Source organism: Salvelinus namaycush, chromosome 8 (genome assembly GCF_016432855.1).
Source record: "Salvelinus namaycush isolate Seneca chromosome 8, SaNama_1.0, whole genome shotgun sequence".
Taxonomy (NCBI): Eukaryota; Metazoa; Chordata; class Actinopteri; order Salmoniformes; family Salmonidae; genus Salvelinus; species Salvelinus namaycush.
This window is the reverse complement of record NC_052314.1, coordinates 46,662,637-46,680,987: the sequence shown is the minus strand read 5'-3', so window position 1 is coordinate 46,680,987 and position 18,351 is coordinate 46,662,637. Positions and strand designations below refer to the sequence as shown.

The following is an 18,351-nucleotide window of genomic DNA, read 5'->3' as shown; positions in this document are numbered from 1 at the left end:
GGGGGGTGGTAATGTAAAGCTTTATGTGGTGCAGCCACACTCTGCTCATGGTGGGAAGTCTGTTGCTTAACCCGTTGAGGACAGAGGGCGCTGTTTTCACTTTGGGGGAAAATCGTGCCCAATTTAAACGGCCTCGTACTCAATTCTTGCTCGTACAATATGCATATTATTATTACTATTGGATAGAAAACACTCTCTAGTTTCTAAAACCGTTTGAATTATTTCTCTGAGTGAAACAGAACTCATTCTGCAGCACATTTCCTGTCAGGGAGTGAGATTTCAGAAATCGAGGTCCCTGTTCTGAGGTCAGTTTATAAGTCCCCATGTAAGCCATCGGGCTACATGCACTGCATACGCCTTCCTCTAGATGTCAGTAAGCGGGGAGAATTTGAATGGAGTGGATTGCGCAATCTGGGGCCCTATATAAGACCGTGGAACGGAAGTACCGTTCTTTTCAACGGGGCGCCTGGCGCAGCAGGGACATCACAATGGCCTCCTGCAAAGCTTTCGTTTTAGCAGTTCTGTATCTCCGGTCATGTTTTTATTCGTTATAGTTGTTAAAGACATCATAAAGTAGTTAATTTAAACCGACTTATAGCAGTTTATATCAGTTTATTGCGATTTTCCTGGATTTCTTTGTGATGCGCTTTCACGAGTTGGACACCTCTCCAGTGGGTGGCTATCGTTAGCTGCTATTTCCACATGAGAAGAGGACATCTTTCAACCAAAAGACGATTGTTCTGGAGAAAGGACACCTTGCCCAAGATTCTGATGGAAGCTCGGCAAATAGTAAGCAATCTTTATGTTGTTAATTCGTATTTATGTTGACAAATGTCAAATAATAATTCCGCCATGAATTTCGGTGCGGTCTCGCTTTAGCGCACGCTGTATGCTGAAGTAACGTTAATTTTAAAAATGTAACAGCGATTGCATTAAGAACTAATTTGTCTTTCATTTGCTGTCCAACTTGTATTTTTTAGTCAAGTTTATGAATAGTTTTCGATTAGAATAGGTGCCTCTCCAAGATGGCGCCGGACAGATTACTTGAAGTTTTGGCCACTAATCACATTGTATAACCACGATTTGTGCCGCTAAATATGCACATTTTCGAACAAACTCTATATGCATTGTGTAATATGATGTTATAGGACTGTCATCTGAAGAATTCTGAGAAGGTTAGTGAAAAAATTAATATATTTTGGTGGTTTATACGTTATCGCTATTTTTGGCTTGAATCAATGCTGTTGTGATGTTTGCTATTGTGGTAAGCTAATATAACGCTATATTGTGTTTTCGCTGTAAAACACTTCGAAAATCTGAAATATTGGCTGGATTCACAAGATCTGTGTCTTTCATTTGCTGTACGCTGTGTATTTTTAAGAAATGTTTTATGATGAGTAAATAGGTAATACACGATGGTCTCTGTAGTTATTCTAGTCGCTTTGGTGAGAGTTGTGATGGTGGCTGCAATGGTAAACTATGATTTATACCTGAAATATGAAAAATTTTCTAACAAACATATGCTATACAATAAATATGTTATCAGACTGTCATCTGATGAAGTTGTTTCTTGGTTAGTGGCTATTTATATCTTTATTTGGTCGAATTTGTGATAGCTACTGATGCAGTAAAAAAATGGTGGAGTAAGAAAAGTGGTGTCTTTTGCTAACGTGGTTAGCTAATAGATTTACATATTGTGTCTTCCCTGTAAAACATTTTAAAAATCAGAAATGATGGCTGGATTCACAAGATGTGTATCTTTCATCTGGTGTCTTGGACTTGTGATTTAATGATATTTAGATGCTAGTATTTACTTGTGACGCTATGCTAGGCTATGCTAGTCAGCTTTTTTACTGATGGGGGTGCTCCCGGATCCGGGTTTGGGAGGAATTAGAGGTTAATGTCCTTGATATTTATTAGAATACATGCACTTCATACGTCTTCCACTAGATGTCGACAAGCAGTGAGAGAAGAAATGGAGTGTGTAACTTGATCTGGTGTCGAATAATAGCTCTCGGCATGACGTGTGCGTCATACCAGTTTCCTGTTTTCTGGAGAGCGCGTGAAGGGACCTGGATTTGCCTTCTGATAAGCTGTCGTTATGGACGACTAATATCTCCGGCTTTGATTTTATTTGACAATATCATCGTAAAGTATGTTTTTTCAATATAGTTTTATTAGATTATTGAAATTTATTCGGGACGTTAGGCGTGTTGCGTTGTGTGCCTTTGTTCAGGAAGGAGAGCTTAGCGCCACTTTGCTAGCTTTCCGTGCTAATTGACTGGAGAAGAGGACATTCTAAATCCAAACAACGATTGTTCCCGACAAAGGACCCCTTGTACAACATTCTGATGAAAGATCATCAAAAGTAGGACCCATTTTATGATGCTATTTCATATATCTGTCGAACATGTGAAATAGTCGTTTGCGCCCAGAGTTTGGGCACTCTCTCGCTATACCTAAGCTGGATGTCGTAATGAAGTTATTTTTAGAATTCTAACACGGCGATTGCATTAAGAAGTAGTGTATCTATCATTTCCTATACAACATGTATTTTCTAGTAACGTTTATGAATAGTTATTTGGTCAGAATAGTTGGTGTCATAAAAATATCTGCACATTCTGGGAAAAATATGCTACGTTAGCACAATGTATAACCACTGATTTCAGCTCTAAATATGCACATTTTCGAACAAAACATAAGTGTATGTATAACCTGATGTTATAGGACTGTCATCTGATGAAGGTTTATGAAGGTTAGTGAAAATTAATATCTTTTGCTGGTTTATTCCCTATCGCTAACGTGCCTATTGCTATCGCTAACGTGCCTTGATGAATGAATGCGGTAGTGTGGTAGGCTATTGTAGTAAGCTAATATAATGCTATATTGTGTTTTCGCTGTAAAACACTTAAAATCGGAAATATTGGCTGGATTCACAAGATGTTTGTCTTTAATTTGCTGTACACCATCGATTTTTCAGAAATGTTTTATGATGAGTATTTAGGTATTTGACGTTGGTGTCTGTAATTACTCTGGCTGCTTCGGTTCTATTTCTGACGGTAGCTGTGATGGTAGCTGCAATGTAAAACTGATTTATACCTCAAATATGCACATTTTTCGAACAAAACATAGATTTATTGTATAACATGTTATAAGACTGTCATCTGATGAAGTTGTTTCTTGGTTAGTTTGGTTGGTTCTTGGTTAGTTAGGTTGGCTTTGTGCATGCTACCTGTGCTGTGAAAAATGTCTGTCCTTTTTTGTATTTGGTGGTGAGCTAACATAAATATGTGGTGTTTTCGCTGTAAAACATTTTAAAAATCGGACATGTTGACTGGATTCACAAGATGTGTATCTTTCATTTGCTGTATTGGACTTGTTAATGTGTGAAAGTTAAATATTTCTAAAAAATATCTTTTGAATTTCGCGCTCTGCCTTTTCAGTGGAATGTGGGAGGAGTTCCGCTAGCGGAACGCCAGAGCCAGACAGGTTAAGCACCAGCTATATTTGGAGGATGATGGAGGCAACAGGGGAAAGAGCCTCAGATCCACAAAGTCCCTTCCACCAGGTGGCTGATGAGATATGTTGGCACGACTGCCATATTGCATCTCCATCCCAAAGCCCTTGCTTGGAAGTGTACTTCGCCAGACTGCCAAGAACCTTGCCCTCATCCAGGCCAAGGTGGCGAGACCTGGTAGTGATAACACTATAGGCCTTGTTGATCTCTGCACCAGACAGGATGCTCTTTCCAACATACTTGGTGTCCAACATGTATACTGCGGCATGTATGGGCTTCAGGCAGAAGTCTTCACACTTTTTGATGTATTTCAGAACTGCAGTTTCCTCTGATTGGAGCAACAGTGAAGTGGGCAGGGCAGTACAGATTTCTTCTCTTACATCTGCAAGCAGAGTCTGAACACCAGACAGGATGACACTGTCTCCCTCAATCCGTGCAATGGCTACTGCTATAGGTTTCAGGAGTTTCAGGCTGCTTACCACTCTCTCCCAAAATACATCATCCAGGAGGATCCTCTTGATGGGGCTGTCCATATCGGCAGACTGTGATATGGCCATTTCTTGGAGACTCCTATCACTCCAGGAGACTGTCAAACATGATGACAGGAGGACCATGAGCTGTTGCTATCGATAAGGTGTCTGATTCATCATTTTCTCCTCGAATAGAAGTAGATGGACTTTTGTCAGAGGTTGCTTGTTGTGAGCGCTGAGGGAACTTTATGCACTTGGCCAGATGATTCTGCATCTTTGTTGCATTCTTCACATATGATTTGGCACAGTATTTGCAAATGTACACAGCTTTTCCTTCTACATTAGCTGCAGTGAAATGTCCCCACACATCAGATAGTGCCTGTGGCACAATTAGAAAAACATTTGTAAAAAAAAAAAAAAAAAAAAAAACTAATACAATTCCATGTACAAATAAATAGTTAAGCAGTTAGATTAAACAACTCCTTTGTAAGATAAATGTTTTAAAATGAAACATGTACGGAAACAGGTGAATTAACACTCCTCAGTTAGCAGGCTCAAGCAAGCGAAAACCCACATGGTAGCAAAAACTAACTAGCAGAAATTGTTAACAAGTTAGAAATGATTTAAACACACTGTTGTAGGCTACTATTTACTAGTTAACAAAAAATCATGTCATGTAAAATATATTCACTTCACCCAGTATTGTAATCAAAACTTACCAGAAAGCATGTAGTCCTTGGCTCAGACAGTATAGTAGTGTGGGCTCAATAGGATCTCATTAGTGTGCAAGATCTTGAGAATCAGCTATACATGTGATGGAAGAATGCACTGTGCATGCAGAGGTTTGCCACAATACCTAGAATTGCCTGCCTTATGTGTATCCCACAAAAAAGGTTCACTGTTATAAGCTAACTTTTTTGATGAATTTAAGCAAAATTCCCCAAATTCCAGGGCTTAACTTCCCATGGAAAATTTCTGGAAAAATTACGGAAATTTACCAGAAAGTTTCTGACCCTTTGCAACCCTAGCTACTACTACCAGGTGCTTCTGCTGCCCTCACAGGTACACACTTGCTTCCAGTTAAGAAGTGTGCATGTGTGTGATTGTGTGTGTGTTGTGTGTGCATACCCGCATGCACTTGCATGTGTGCGTTTGTTGAGCCACAAGTGGGAAGTCTAGTGTTAATGCTGATGAGCATACTCATCACAGAGCAACCAATGGGTTGGTTCGGCGGCTAGTCAGTCCACTCAGCCTGCATGCCTGGCAGCTTTTATGAATAGGGCATGCCCAAAACCCCTACCTGGCTGCGTCACCACCCAAACACACAGCACAGGGAATCCTCTTCCCCTAGCTGGGGCGGCAAGTAGCCTAGTGGTTAGAACGTTGGGCCAGTAATCGAAAGGTTGCTGGATCGAATCCCCGAGCTGACAAGGTAAAAATGTCGTTCTGCCCCAGTTGGCCTACCTGGGAACAGTGGGTTGTCATTGTAAATAAGAATTTGTTTTTAACTGACTTGCCTAGTTAAATAAAGGTTACATGAAAAAAATTGAAAGCTGCAACCGGAGTGTCTGTCTGTGTGTGTGTGAGTGAGAGGGAGAGAGTGTGACAAAGCACTCAGGTAAGAGTAGGAGCACAATGCGAGAGTGCTATACTCAGACACGCACACACACACACACACACACACACACACACACACAGTTCCCTTTGCAGTGAGGCTGACTGAATTTCCATTCCAGTGTTCATAGTACACCATAAAACATTAGAACATTCCATATACACCAACAAGAGATAGAGATCAATGGTGCTGCTGAGAAGGGAAATAAAACCTCTCACTCCCCCCCTCTCGTGAAAAAGGAAGCTTGACTGTTGAACGTGCTGTGAATCACAACAGATACGGTTGTTACTGTAATGAATGCTAATATACTGTTTTTACTATAATGAATGCTACAGAGCATACAGATGAAGTTGCGTCCCAAATGGCACCCTATTCCCTTTATAGTGCACTACTTTTGATCAAGGCCCATAGAGCACTATAGTAGTGCACTATATAGGAAATTGGGTGCCATTTGGGATGCAGGCAGTGTCTACAGTAGATACATGTATTGTTCTCCAGGGGGAGGTGACTGGGAGAGGAAGGGCAGGGGTTGTGGTGTGGTGGAGGGTCTCTGGTTTCCTTATAGACATAATCTTGCATGACCGCAAACATTGTACTTCAAAATGCGAGGCAGCACTGGTCTGTTATAGGGCCCCTGTAAAACCGAGCCCCCCTACACAATCAATGGACATGAAAGACCCTGAGTGTACACGGTGATTGCAAAGGCAATAATGGCAGGAATATGGGGATAGGTTTGTGGGGGGAAGCAGAAAGCACACCAAACCTCGGAGCTAACATGCAAGATGTGCGGAAACACTAACGGTGAAAAAAAAAAAAAAATCTTGCTCTCTCTCTCTCAGGTCTCGGAAAAAACACAACACTCAGTCAAACTTGACCCATACACACCTCTAACAACCAACCCCCACAGTCCAGTTCTAAAGTGTTAACATGTGAGCCTAACCATGTCTAAGATTCTCTACTTCACTTTCTCGGTCTTCCACATCTCATCCGCACAGATAGGCAGAGGTGTAATGTGTGTGTGTGTGTGTTTGTGTTTGTAGGGGAGTACTCAACAACTTGTTGTGTTTGTTTATTAAGGTTGAGGCATTCCAAATGGGTTAAAGTTGAAGCCCCAGAATACAGGCCGGCATCACGCCTCCCGCTGTCACTGTGTCGGAACGGTAACAAGCTGCAATCAGTGGGTCATCCTTACAGAGAACAGACAATATATTAATTCTCACTAATAAATACTGGTAGAAAATAAGGACAGGTTAGTAGATAGGCCTCTGTATCTTTATCAGTGGTGGAAAAAGTACCCAATTATCATACTTGAGTAAAAGTAACGATACCTTAATAGAAAATGAAAGTCACCCTGTAAAATACTACTTGACTAAAAGTATTTGGTTTTACATGTACTTAAGTATATTTTAGCAATTACATTTACTTTTCATACTTAAGTATCAAAAGTAAAAGCATACATCATTTCAAATTCCTTATATTAAGCAAACCATATGGCCGATTTTCTTAATTTACTGATAGCCAGGGAGACACTCCAACACTCAACACACTCAACACAACTCGTGAGTCCACCAGATCAGAAGCAGTAGGATGACCAGGGATGTTCTCCTGATAAGTGCGTGAATTGGACCATTCCTGTCCTGCTAAGCCTTCAAAATGTAACGAGTATTTTTTGGGTGTCAGGGAAAATGTACGGAGTAAAAAGTACATAATTTTCTTTCGGAATGGAGTGAAGTAAAAGTAAAAGTAGTCAAAAATATAAATTGTGAAGTAAAGTACAGATACCCCAAAAAACTACTTAAGTAGTACTTTAAAGTATTTTTACTTGAGTAGTTTACAGCACTGATCTTTATCAATCAATCCAACTTTATTATAAAGCTGAGACATTACTAGGGGCATTTACGAAAGGTAAAAAAGCGTCACTGGTCGCATTGGTTATTGTTTTTGTAATTTTTATGAAAAGGAGACGAGCATCCAGCGACATAATAAAAAAAGATTGTAGTAAATATGCTGCTGTTCTATTGTTTGTTTTTTTTACCTTAAATTTAACTAGGCAAGTCAGTTAAGAACAAATTCTTATTTATAATGACGGCCTACCCCGGCCAAATCCTAACCCTGACAACGCTTGGCCAATTGTGCGCCGCCCTATGGGACTCCCAATCACGGCCGGTTGTGATACAGCCTGGAATCGAAACAGAGCCTGTAGTGACGCTTCTAGCACTGAGATGCAGTGCCTTAGAATGCTGCGCCACTCGGGAGCTGTTCTATTGTACGTGCAATGATGTACAACAGTGTTGGTTGTTTAGCTTAAAGTAATATCTTTGTTGTAGTAATGTCGCAAACCGAAGTGGCAGTTTCACCCCAACCGATTCCGACTTCAGGAAAGGCATTGCCAATTTTGTATGTGTTGGGGGGTTCTGCATGTCATTAAAATTGTGAAATACACGTCAACAAATGGACATCAATGGCAGATTTCCTAACTTGAAGCTGAAGTTTATCATGTGTGATGGGTATGAAACTGAGGCTTTCAGGGAATAGAAGCTAGACCGGTTGGCTGGTGCTAGGCAGACCAGGCCTGCTATTAAAATATGGGCTGTTCTCAGACTTGATATACTGTACATGCTGGTTTCTGACTTTATATAGTGTGTGGGTGTAAATTCTTGTTCGCCATGCATCCATCAGTCTGTCTGACAAGTCGACAGAGCCTTGAAGCCTGACACGTGAGGCTAACATTTGCTGGACTTTATGGCTCCGTAAAGGGATAGTTCACTACAGAATCAAAGATCTTTCAGACTTTTTAAGATCTCAAACGTCGAGATGAGTTCCACACCATCTGTTGTGTATATCCAGCTATAATCCTCAATCCCAAATAAATGGGAAAGATAGGCACCATTTAATTTCTTATATTTTTTCCCCCTTTATTTAACGGCTTGGGGGCAGTATTTCGACGTCTGGATGAGAAGCGTGCCCAAAGTAATGTATATGCATATAATTGGTAGATTTGGATAGAAAACACTCTAAAGTTTCCAAAACTGTTAAAATAATGTCTGTGTGTATAACAGAACTGATATGGCAGGCGAAAACCTGAGGAAAATCCATCCAAGAAGTGGGATTTTTTTGATGTGGGTATTTTCAATTGAATGCCTATAGAGTATCTAATGGGTTAGGACCCAGATTGCAGTTCCTATGGCTTCCACTAGATGTCAACAGTCTTTAGACATTGTTTCAGGTTTGTTTTCTGAAAAATGAAGAAGGAGAACTTTCTCTTAGTGGACTGTAGAATCATGCAGTGCTGGTTTGCGCGCATGACCGAGTGCACGCCCTTCGTTGTTTTTCCTTTCTATTGAATACGCTATTGTCCGGTTCAAATATTATCGATTATTTAGACAATTGACAACCTGAGAATTAATTATAAACATCGTTTGACATGTTTCTACGAACTTTACCGGTACTATTAGGATGTATTCGTCTGCATGTTTTGACCGCCTTTGAGCCAGTGGATTACTGAACAAAACGCGCCAACAAAACTGAGCTTTTGGGATATAAGGAGGGACTTTATCGAACAAAACCAACATTTATTGTGTAGCTGGGACTCTTGTGACTGCAACCATATGAAGATCTTCAAAGGTAAGTGATTAATTTTAAATCGCTATTTCTGACTTCTGTAATTCCTGTACTTGGTTGTAAAATGTTTGTATGCTTTTGTAAGCGGGGCGCTGTCCTCAGATAATCACATGGTATGCTTTCGCCGTAAAGCCTTTTTGAAATCTGACAAAGCGGCTGGATTAACAAGAAGTTCATCTTTAAGCCGATGTATAACACTTGTATTTTTTGTGAATGTTTATTATGACTATTTATCTATTTTGAATTTGGCGCTCTGCAATTTCACTAGATGTTGTCGAGATGGGTCGCTAGCGGAACGCCTGCGCCAGAAAGGTTAACCAGGTAGTCCAGTTGAGAACAAGTTCTCATTTACAACAGTGACCTGGCCAAGTTAAAGCATAGCAGTGTGACAAAAACAACAACAACAGAGTTACACATGGGATAAGCAAATGTACAGTCAATAACACAATAGAAAAATCTATGTACAGTGTGTGCAAATGTAGTAAGATTAGGGAGGTAAGGCAATAAATAGGCCATAGTAGCGAAATAATTACAATTTAGTATTAACACTGGAGTGATAGATGTGCAGATGCTGATGTGCAAGTAGAAATACTGGGGTGCAAAACAGCAACAACAAAAAAATAACAATATGGGGATGAGGTAGTTGGGTGTGCGATTTACAGATGGGCTGTGTACAGGTATAGTGATCGGTACGCTGCTCTGACAGCTGATGCTTAAAATTAGTGAGGGAGATAAGTCTCCAGCTTCAGTGATTATTGCAATTTGTTCCAGTCATTGGCAGCAGAGAACAGGAAGGAAAGGCGGCCAAATGAGGTGTTGGCTTTGGGGATGACCAGTGAAATATACCTGCTGCAGGACGTACTATGGGTGGGTGCTGCTTATGGTGACCAGTGAGCTGAGATAAGGCGGGGCTTTACCTAGCAAAGACTTACAGATGACCTGGAGCCAGTGGGTTTGGCGACGAATACGTAGCGAGGGCCAGCCAACGAGAGCATACAGGTCGCAGTGGTGGGAATTATGACATAAGATATACAGCCTCATCTACACAACAGATGACATGGGTCATGCCATGAACTCATCTCGAACATTTCACCCCTTTCAGGGCCTCAGCAACAACGTCAACAATAAACATTCATTTTGGCGTGAACTGTTCCTTTAAATCAGGAATCTGACTGACTACAGGCCAAATGTTGTAATGGAGCATGAAGGTTTACATTAACTATACTGTAGGTCTATCTGTGGAACAATCCAGTGCTCGTGACCGCGGCCACGACCAGGGCTAGACCAGTCAGTATTATTCCAGAGCAGTGGTGTGGTGGGCGGAATGTTCCGCAGGGTTCCGGAGTGTGTTTGGCCTGGAACTCCCCAGCAGCAGCAGTAGAGCAGTAGAGCAGTAGGCCCTAGGTGGGATTTATGAAGTGTTGAGAATGTTAAGCTCTCAAACCCCGATGCAGGCCTGGCCATCTGGGAGCAGTCTACACCTCGCTGGTGCCTCCATGATGCCTCGCCCTCCATCACTCCCTCCATCCACCCAAAAAAACACTCAGTGTATCTAATGTACAGGGAGGGAGCCTGGGTAGGGTAGGAGACGGGATGTTAAGGGGTTGAAGACCATGCCCTCTTTTCACGAGCCACAAGGCCCCCCACAACAATCTCCATCTGGCCCAGGCAGGCTGTCACATTCCTTCCCCAGAACACCCGACCCAACTCTACCCAATAGAGACTGGGCTGTTATATTCGGTACTTGTCAAATATGTCTCAAGCGATTGAGAGGATCAAGTCTATCAGCACAGCCCATTTAGAGCGCGAAGAGCAAAGCTTGATCCACTTACTCATTCATTGCCAGAGCTGTATGGGCTGCATTTTCTCCCCAGTCCCCATGCATGCTGCACAGAAGTTGACACACTTGAATAATGCAACACGGCATGTAGAAATGTAGAAACGTTTCATTACTGTTTTCACAAAACAATGTCCATACAGGCTAGAACACATTACAATGCATGAAGATTCCGGTAGTTAATTGTAGGCCAACTTTCCTTCTCTTTAAAGTTTCCAATAAAATAAGTCCTAAATGGAAGGGATTGTTTGTCATCTGTAGCCCCTTGAAATCAGCTAAAACAAGCTCAATAAAAAAAAGAATGCATGCTGCTGCTATTGAATAATATGAACTATAAAGACACGACAGCACTGACCTGTACTGTAAAGTATTGTGAATAGACCTAGGCTACCTTTTGATTTACTCCGTTTATCAACAGAATCTTACCATTCAAATAAATGATTAGCATTATGCTGTTTTGTAGTTAGATTGGTAAAACTAAAAGTAACATTTATTGTATAATTGATTCAATTAATGCATACATGGCTGTCTCAATAATTGACAGAAACATTTTCAAATGGAATGAAAGAGCAGTAGCTGAGTTTGTCTGGATCAAGTGCCATTCTGTGACTTTGGCTAATGAACCTTCTTTTTTTTTGTGTGGTATCATTTTGGTATTGAATAGTGCGATACTAAACCTGGTGTCGGTATCCAAGTCAAAATTGTGGTATCGTGACAACACTAGTTGTAGGGCTATAGGCAAGCGTCATTGATTCTCCAGCCGACCTGCTTGTCGTCTCTGACTGGTAACATATTGATCTGTATGATGAAAGCATCTACCTTTAACTCAGTTTGCACTCTGTAGTCTGGACACACGCTGAGCTTCAGCAGGCACAGACACACACACACAGACACAGAGACAGACACAGACACTTTGACGATACCAGTGTAACAAAAAAAAATCCATGCCAGAAAATGTAAACACGAAGCAGACCAAACTCTTTGGTCCTTCAAAAACCTGCTGCCTGTAAAATAAATACATGTGACTCTGGATGACAACATGTTTGTTTCCAACATTAGGGATGTTTTCCAAAAAAAGTTACATCCGCTTTGTGTTATGTTTCCTTGCCATGATACTAACAAGTATCATAATACTGGTATAGTCCCGGCCCTAACACATGCACACAGACAGACGGACACAAACGCGCACACAGATGCGAGCACACACAGACGCACGCATGCTAGCACGCACACAAACACATAGCTTTCCACAAGTTCCGTAAGGTGAACTCTCCATGGCAGGAGCCTCTCTGATTGGTCGGCCTGGGGTTCTGGTTTCTGATCCTAGTCTTAGACTATGACGCACAACAGTCAAACATCAACTCCGAGGTGTGTCCACACCAAATGTGCCAGATTGGTGTCAGCAGTGGGATATAGCCATAGCCCCACAGACAAACAATCCGGAGTGCACTAGCACAGTCATGTTAAAAGGCATACAGAAAAGGGCTCGAACAAAGGACCAGGTCGAGTATTCATAGAGTGCTGATCTAGGATCAGTTGAACCTTTTAGAGACCATAATGAATAGGATTATATGGAAAAGGAGGATCTGATCCGCCATCAGCACTCCTACTAAGAGATGCTTTTTGAACACGGGCCCTGTTCAGTTGGATCAGTCACTTCGATCTCGGACAGTCTAGCTCCCTCCTCCACTTTGATTCACTCTCCCAGAAACCCTCACGCCACCTGGCCGGTCAAGGAGGATTAGCCAATCAAAGGGTCAGAGGTACACGGAGCTTCCAGTGGATTAGCGGCACAGCCAGACAACACACAAGAGGCAGTGGACTGATTTACACAGGTTACTCATGTTGGGAAATAAGTTAGTCGACCGCGTTTTGAGAAACTCCTTGACTCAAGAGCACCCTAACTCTATACCATAAGCCTTGAGATAACCTTGCCCTTACTCCTCAAATTCCATGTGCAGATACGAATATAAAAGAACTGAAGCTCTGAGCTATCCAACCAGGCCCCATTCTTACTAGTCCTGTTGTTTCACCCACTGCATCATAAGGCAGAGAGAAAGGGCCAAGTGGGAAGGAACCAGAGAACTCACCTGTGGATTGTTCTGATCACCCTCGCTCTGCTGGGTCTTACTGTTCTTCTTACAGCCCTTTCCTCGTGGCGAGCTATTATTGACCGATGATGCAACCCAGGCTCCCTTATTAGTCCATCTCAGCCCCTAATGCAGCGCGCTACTCTTAAGTTCCCCAAACCATTCAGGCCTGCCACTGTGCTGTTTAATGTAAGTGACTGACCCCCAAGCATGCAGCTTTCTGGTTTTGACTGCCTCCCAGACGTGCCATTTTCCTGGGTCTGAAGATGTGATGCTGCCACACAGGCAAACTGTTTTCAGGCTCTCTCCATGTTGGTTTTTGGCAGCAACCCACTAGCTCGGCTAGCCCTGGGTCTCAAAGCCTCTGAGACGTGCACCACCTCTCTGTCCTTGTCTACCTCCCGAAAAGGTGCTCTCCAGTGGATCAGTCTGCCTCACCTGTTAGACACACACAGATCAGAAGGGTTTGACATAAACACAGAGAAGCCGATTGAGTACGAAACACCTTCAAACTCACAGGGTAGACTATCAGAGGACTGGTTTCCGGAAGACAGATTAAGCCTAGCATTTATCATCCAATCCCTGTCTGCTCTAGCAGCCGCTGGTTTGAAATCCGATAAATGAATAGTTGTTGCTCAAAAGAACACACATATTCACCCACACGACACACAGTTGAAGTCGGAAGTTTACATACACTTAGGTTGGAGTCATTGAAATTCGTTTTTCAACCACTCCACAAATTTCTTGTTAACAAACTATAGTTTTGGCAAGTCGGTTAGGACATCTACTTTGTGCATGACACAAGTACTTTTACCAACAATTGTTTACAGACAGATTATTTCACTTGTAATTTACTGTATCACAATTCCAGTGGGTCAGAAGTTTACATACACAGTCAAGTGCCTTTAAACAGATTTGAAAATTCCAGAAAATGACGGCATTGCTTTAGAATCTTCTGATAGGCTAATTGACATAATTTGAGTCAATTGGAGGTGTACCTGAAGGTACCACGTTCATCTGTACAAACAACAGTACGCAAGTATAAACACCATGGGACCACGCAGCCATCATACCGCTCAGGAAGGAGATGCGTTCGGTCTCCTAGAGATGAAAGTACTTTGGTGCGAAAAGTGCAAATCAATCCCAGAACAACAGCAAAGGACCTTGTGAAGATGCTGAAGGAAACCAAAGTACAAAAGTATCTATATCCACAGTAAAACGAGTCCTATATTGACATAACCTGAAAGGCCGCTCAGCAAGGAAGAAGCCACTGCTCCAATACCACCATTAAAAAGCCAGACTGCGTTTGGAACTGCACATGGGAACAAAGATTGTACTTTTTAGAGAAATGTCCTCTGGTCTGATGAAAAAAAAATAGAACTGTTTGGCCATAATGACCATCGTTATGCTTGGGTCTGGTGACGAATATGAAGCAAGGGCCAGCCAACAAGAGCATACAGGTCGCAGTGGTGGGTAGTATATGGGGCTTTGGTGACAAAACAGATGGCACTGTGATAGCAAATTGGATGCAGTCTGAGTAAATATTGCTGTTACATTGCACAACCTTCAATGTTATGTCATAATTATGTAGAATTCTGGCAAATTAGTTTGCAACGAGCCAGGCGGCCCAAACTGTTGCATATAACCTGACTCTGCGTGCAATGAGCGCAAGAGAAGTGACACAATTTCCCTAGATAATATTGCCTGCTAACATGAATTTCTTTTAACTAAATATGCAGGTTTAAAAATATATACTTCTGTGTATTGATTTTAAGAAAGGCATTGATGTTTATGGTTAGGTACATTCGTGCAACGATTGTGCTTTTTTCGCAAATGCGCTTTTGTTAAATCATCCCCCGTTTGGCAAAGTTGGCTGTCTTTGAAAGGAACAAATGGTCTCCACGCAGTTCGCAACGAGCCAGGCGGCCCAAACTGCTGCATATAACCTCACTCTGTTGCACAGAACACAAGAGAAGTGACACAATTTCCCTAGTTAAAATAAATTCATGTTAGCAGGCAATATTAACTAAATATGCAGGTTTAAAAATATATACTTGTGTATTGATTTTAAGAAAGGCGTTGATGTTTATGGTTAGGTACACATTGGTGCAATGACAGTGCTTTTTTGGCGAATGCGCTTGTTAAATCCCCCGTTAAGGCGAAGTAGCCTGTGATTCAATGATAAATTAACAGGCACCGCATCGATTATATGCAACGCAGGACAAGCTAGATAAACTAGTAATATCATCAACCATGTGTAGTTAACTAGTGATTATGTTAAGATTAATTGTTTTTTATGAGATAAGTTTAATGCTAGCTAGCACCTTACCTTGGCTCCTTGCTGCACTCGCATAACAGGTAGTCAGCCTGCCACGCAGTCTCCTCGTGGAGTGCAATGTAATCGGCCATAATCGGTGTCCAAAAATGCAGATTACCGATTGTTATGAAAACTTGAAATCAGCCCTTATTAAATCGTCCATTCCGATTAATCGGTCAACCTCTAATCTTGACCACCAAAGTCCATTTGATGTCACAAAGCTGTCCAGTATATCATCTCCTGTTGTCCTGGTTTCCAGTGGTTTGCAGAAGAGGATGTCTTCCTTAATTGACCCCCCATAAACGTAACGGACATATACCAGGAGCTGTGCCATCCAGCTGTAACCCATAGAATTCACTGGCTTGTATGCGAAGCAGTAATTGTTTCAACATCTCCTGCCATGTCACTGATGCGTCGTGAAACAGTGTTGTTTGATGAAGGCATCATCTGTATAGTTTTTTTGTCATTTTCCCCCAGCATTGTCCCCGCCATATCCGTGGCAGCAGGAAGAATTAAGTCCTCCACAATAGCATGTGCCTTGCCTGTCCTAGCCACTTGGTAGCTCACCATATAAGATGCTTCTTTCCCCTTCTTAATGGTATCTGTTGCTTTTATACATGTCTTACTACTAGAAAGTCATCTTAATTCTCGCTCAAAAAACTCCCGTAGCTTATTTCTCAAATTGCCATGTTTTGTTTCTAAATGTCTGCGCAAGAGTGAAGGTTTCATCGAGTTGTGAGATAGTACTTTTGCACATATAACACACTGTGGCTGAGGAAAGGCACTACTCCCAATATAAGTGAACCCCAAATCAATGTGTTCATATTTGCGCCTCTTCGATGGTCCAACGTCCCTGTCTGCTGTTCGGTGCTTTCCTGGGTAAGGGGGCAGTAGCTATTCGGCTGTATCAGATTCACAACTGTCAGTGTCCATGCAGGCTGGGCTAACAAAAAATGTAGAATTACTGATGCTAGCATTGGATGTGCTCGTGGAAGCAGAACAACTTGTGTCGTTGACAGGTGCAGGTATAGTACTGCTGGTAGTAGCAGTACTACCAGTAGAGCTGGTATGTGTCTATGGACGCGGGCCTTACTTTTTAAAATCATTTATAAATTTTCGAGCAAACGGAATGAGCAGCAGCTACATTTGGCTACATACAGACCGTTTATGGAAATCCCGCGAGAGAGTAACGGTTAATGTGATTGGATGGTAATTATTTGACTAGGCTACCTGTATTTGACATTGTGTTGTTATTTCGCTGAACACGAGATGGTTTAATTTTATTTTTGGCAGTGAAGAGGCTACTCAGACGAGAAAAATACCTCACCCAAATGTATAGCCCAGATGGAAAATATAAATGGACTGTTTGAAAATTTGAATATTTTTTGAGGGGGGGGGGGGGGGGGGATACCTGTACTAGGCTACACAGAAATCATTTGTGATGATTGATGATTATGTCTTGTTTGTTAAGCTCGGCTTCAGAAAACGTAACCAGAAAATAAAAATCAACATTAAAATGACCCAAACATGACATCAAAAATAATTTGTGTGTGTGTGCTGCCTGATGCATATGTGCATCTCAGAGTTACATCACTGTGACAGCAGCAAGGCAGAGAGAGCCGAGGGCCTGTGTGGGAACAGCTTCAGGAGGAGGCCTATACTAAGTCAGCCATTTGGGACAGATGGGCCCACTAATCCTCCACAAGAGGAGAGAAGAGCCATGAAGCTACACCACTGAGCCCTCTAGCGCAGTGACAGCCAGGCTCAGCTGTACCAAGCCCTGTGGAGAACAGAGGCATAGCTACAGATGCCGTATCTTAAATTTGATCATCCTGTAGTTTTGGGAATTTTCCTGCCAAACAGAAAATGCAAACATGTAGTGTACTGAAGGTTAAAAAAGATGCATACGAACACACAGGTGTGATCATTCTACAGTGGTCCCTGCAGTCATTAGAAAGTCTAGTTACGATTGACACAACAGCCAGCATTTGAGCTGGCCACCTTTTTCCACAGAAACATTTTGCACAAACAGTCTTTACAACGTTATGTCCTCAATGAGAGTCAGCTTATTTTTGGATGCAATGTTCAGACATTCACAGAAGTAGCAACAGCATAACACAATTCTCATTCAAATCGGAAAATGTAGGCTACATTAGTCCTAGCGCTAACTGAGTAAAGAGTGAGCCAACACAAGCCATCATATTTAGCCTCTCGTCTCCCTCATCCCGCTCAAAACAGTATGTTGCTAGCATGCAAAACTGTCATTAAATATCTGGGATGAAAGATGTCGAGTTCCAATTGTTGGCAAGTTTTATTCAATACTGTGTTTGTGTGGTTTTTGAAAGTAAAGAATAAAGAGGATTTATTAGTCATTATAATAAAATCAGGATATAGCAATAATACAATGAAGTAACATAATAACTGAAGAGCTCCGCAAGGGCTCCACAAAGGCTCCACAAGGGCGCAGAGCAGAGCTACGCTAAACATACTAAATTGATACACAGGCCAATCCAATAGTCATGATAAGGCCAGGGCAGCTTCAAAAGGATACAACACAAGCTAATACTTATTTTACACCATATGGCATTGTTCTACAGAACTAATAGAAACATTTAACTACATAAGCACAATTGAGTATAAACCATTATGAAATCAGTACCTCGCGTGTCGACGGTTATAAGGGAAGACATTATGCTCCATACATAAATATGGTGGGCTACAATAGAAAATTACATAACATGATATACAAACTGTATTATGATCAGCTAATAAGGCACTTTAATAAGAATGCACACAGTAATTATTTGTAAGGAAAACAACAATGAAGACAAATTTCCAAATAATATAACAAATTTAAAATTAACAAAAGGTACAGAAAGATCCG

At 41.7% G+C, this 18,351-nt stretch overlaps 1 long non-coding RNA gene across 1 annotated transcript in view; it reads right to left on the bottom strand.

Moving 5' to 3' along the window:
• LOC120051942 overlaps window positions 1-18,351 on the bottom strand; it is a 41,078-nt gene that overhangs the window by 10,863 nt on the left and 11,864 nt on the right. Inside the window, exon 2 of the long non-coding RNA XR_005477340.1 lies at window positions 13,151-13,588. This is a non-coding gene — a long non-coding RNA (uncharacterized LOC120051942). The remainder of the gene's footprint in view (window positions 1-13,150; window positions 13,589-18,351) is intronic.